The sequence below is a fragment of the Sorex fumeus genome, unplaced genomic scaffold (genome assembly GCF_029834395.1).
Source record: "Sorex fumeus unplaced genomic scaffold, SorFum_2.1 ptg000047l, whole genome shotgun sequence".
NCBI classification, from domain to species: domain Eukaryota; kingdom Metazoa; phylum Chordata; class Mammalia; order Eulipotyphla; family Soricidae; genus Sorex; species Sorex fumeus.
The window spans coordinates 81,151-85,100 of NW_026606104.1; the positions used below are offsets into that span (position 1 = coordinate 81,151).

Here is a 3,950-nt window from a genome sequence, read left to right on the forward strand (position 1 = left end):
ATTGAGAAAATTTATCGTCAAACATTTGAATAAGGTTTGCAATGAATTTTAGAAGTCCTTCAAGACATAAGAAAAATATTACAGGTAGTTGAAAATGATCACTCTGGAAAAGAACTGAGTGCTGAAAGTAGGTAAATGGATAAACATGATAATCTTTCAGTACCTGTATTGCAAACCACAATTCAAAACCCAATCACGAACAACCTTGTAACTATGTATTCCATGGTAATTTACTTTTTTTAAAAAATGAAAATCATAAATTTTAAAAACTTGCATATACATTTGCCAACAGAGTGAAAAATTTTGGTCCTAAAACCCAAAATAATAACAATAACAGTTAATAGAAAGAGTAACAAATGTGACAGATATTAATACAATTATTGAAATAATTATTTTCGTTTTTGGTTTTGGTGGCCATACCTGGCAGTGCTCAGGGCTTACTCCTGGCTCTGTGCTCAGGGATAACTCCTGGTGGGAGTCAGGGAACCATATATGGTGATGGAGATCTGTCATGTGCAAGGCAAGCACCTTATCTATCTATCTCTCTGATCCTGAAATTATTATTTTAAATGGAAAACATCTACTATACTCATCAAAAACATTGATAGTGTCATAATGGGGCTGGAGCGATAGCACATCAGGTAGGGTATTTGCCTTGCACGCGGCCAAGCCGGGTTCGATTCCTCTGTCCCTCTCGGAGATCCCGGCAAGCTACTGAAAGTATCCTGCCCACACAGCAGAGCCTGGCAAGCTCCTCCTGGCGTATTCAATATGCCAAAAACAGTAACAAGTCTCACAATGGAGACGTTACCGGTGCCCTCTCAAACAAATCGATGAACAATAAGAAGAGAGTGCTACAGTGCTACACATAAAAAAGTCATGAGACATTTGCCTTGTAATAAATAAGGTGGCACCAACTATTACTCATTAGTAGCTTTTTTGAGATAAGCTATCAACTCTGCCCGTTCTGTCTTTTTCTCAAAGCCAGTGAAGATCATTTTTGTTCCAGGGATGTACTTCTTGGGATTCTCCAAATACTCCATCAGCGTGTCCTCATTCCAGGTGATCCCTTTGTTCTTGTTGGCATCGGTGTAAGAGAATCCAGCGTCCTGACCCATCTTTCACCCAAACAGACTATGGAGATTGGGTCCTGTCTTGTGTTTGCCTCTCTTCTCCATGGTATGGCACTGAGTGTACTTCTGGACAAAAATCTTCTTGCCCTTCTCAATATCACCCATCCTAGAATCTCACCTTCGTTTCGCGTGACATGGAGGGTTCGCTTCGCAAGTCCAACGTCCCGCTCTTTCATAGTTAATTTTTAAATACCTGCCAAAAATCTGTTAAAGCTTTTGTTATAATTGTGCCAAATTTATCTATTAATTTGGAAAGGACTGAAGTTGTACTCTGTTGGATCTCCTAATAATGGGACATGACCTGTGTCTCCGTAGAAACAGAACCTCTGACTTCTTTCATCAGTTTTTAACATACCATTTCTGATATGTTTTAAGAGAGTTATAGCTAAGTTTTTTTTTTAGTTAGCAGAAATAGTATTTTTTTAAAGCTTGGTTTTCAAGATGGAGGGAGCATTTTGGGCCCTACCTAGTGGTGCTTAGGGGCTATTCCTGGTTCTGTGTTCAGGGGTCACTTCTGGCAGTGCTGAGGGGCCATATATGGTGCTGGGGATTCAAAGTGTGTCAGCTGTATGTGAGGCAGCTGCCTTACCTCCTGTGCTATTTCTCCAGTCCTAGGTTTTCAAATATTGATTTCTTTGTGTAGAAAAATTATTTATTTGAAAAGCCAAAGTTATAGTATACTGGGTAGGGTGTTTGCACTGCATGCTGCTGACCAGGTTCAATCCCCAGCATCCATATGGTCTCCCAAGTACCGTCAGGAGTAATTCCTGAGTGCAGAGCCAGGAGTAGCCCCTAGCATTGCCAGGTGTGGCCAAAAATCAAACAAACAAAAAAATGATTGAGGGGCCGGAGCAATAGTACAGCAGGTAGGGCGTTTGCCTTGCATGCGGCCGACTCAGTTTCGATCCCTAGCATCTTATATCATCCCCCAAGCAATGCTAGGAGTAATTACTTAGTGCAGACCCAGGAATAACCCCTGAGCATCGTGGGCTGTGACCCAAAAAGCAATATATATACATATATATATTTGATTTTTTTATTCTCTGGCAAGTTCCCCTTGATATATTCAATATGCGAAAAACAGTTACAACACGTCTCACAATTTGTTGTGAGACATTACTGGTGCCCACTCAAGCAAATCGATGAACAGGAGGACAGTGATAGTGACCCACTATATTATAGTTCCAGCCCAGTATTGACTTTTCATTTTCAGTCTTACTAAACTCATTTATTGTAGGTGATCTATATGTGTGCATGTCTTTATGAGAATGCATACTCTCATTGGGTTTGAGAAATAAAATTTATTCTATTTTAAGGTATGCATGTAGAATAAATTTTATATCTTCCTTTTCAGTCTATATTCCTTTAATTTCTTTCTTATACCATGAACATATATTGAATGTTGTCAAATTTGTGTATATATCAATTGTTATAATCAATCATGTTCCTTTTTGGGACTATGGTGCCGCCAGCAGGTCAATCTGTACCTGTGAGGCGAGTGCATCAGCAGACTGATGGCGCCTATAGACTTCTAGATACCCCAAAATTGCTGCTGTGCCTTTGGCCAGACCCCAAAAACTTGGGGCAAAGTTTACCAAGAAAGTAAACAGCCAAAAGTTAAGTATGTGGGAGACACACCCACAAATCACCTCCGGCTCAACTATATAACTGGAGGCATGGCCTTTTTGGTTCCTGATCGAACTGTTTAATGGCCATGATCCCAGAAAATCAGAAACAAATCTCGAAACCCAATGGCTTTTGGCAGAAATGCATCCGGTCCCTGCAGTAGGTTACCGCCGCTGGGCCAACCCAGGTGGGAATAGGTTTTGTGCCTTGGCCTGTTCCCCCTGGCGGCCCAGTGGCCGTCATCCTCCAGAGACCACTGCACAGTCAGGTTTGGGTCCACAGTGATGAGACACGTCAGGCCTCACGGGATGGGGGGTGGAGCCGGCCCTTTCCTCCCCGTCCCAGTGAGATCTCGAGTCACCGCCCACAAAAGGCCTTTCTGGCTCCTGATCAAGCTGCTTAACGGCCATGATACCAGAGGCTCAGGAGCAAATCTCAGAATCCAGCAGGTTTTGGCAGAAATCCCTCCAGATTTAATTGTTAAAATTTCAGAATTTCAAAATCACTTAGCCACTACTGCAGCCACGCAACATCGTATGTTATTCATAACCAGCAATAGAAAACAAATTGTCTACTGTTGCCTTTTTGGTAGATCTGAGTGTTGGGATAAAATCCCAAATAATAATGGTGGATCTGGTGTCAAAATATTGAATGTAATCAAAGTAGAGAGAGAGCAATGTGGAAATCATCTGCCTCACAGGTAGAGGGAAGGTGTGGGATGGGGGTATAGTGGAGTTTTTGGTGGTGGAGAATGGGCACTGGTGAAGATATGGGTGTTTCATTGTATGACCGAGGCTTAAACCCAAAAGCTTTGTAACTGCTCTCACAGTGATTCAATAAATAAAATGATAAAAAAATTTTTAAAAAAAAGTAAGGTTGAGTTTATGCCCAATTCAATCAGCGAATCAGTCACTGAATAAACAGCATTACTCTTACATAAGAAAAAGAAAAATCATGTTCCTTTTGCTTTTACATTTCCTTTAAGTAGCAAATATGGGATTTACACTGATTTTCAAATATTGAACAAGCTTTGCATTTTCTGCATAAACTGTATAAAGTTTGAAGCCTGGTGTATTTTTGTGCTGTGTATTATTGAATTTAATTGTCTAATAATCTGTTGAATCTTGTGTCTGTGTTCATGGGAGATTTTTATTTTCTTTTGGTGTGTTTTGCTTTGAATACAATAATAGC

At 40.6% G+C, this 3,950-nt stretch overlaps 1 pseudogene; it reads right to left on the reverse strand.

Moving 5' to 3' along the window:
• Positions 1-920: 920 nt before the first annotated feature.
• On the reverse strand, positions 921-1,238 carry LOC130031998 (cytochrome c, somatic-like; annotated as a pseudogene).
• Positions 1,239-3,950: the final 2,712 nt, after the last annotated feature.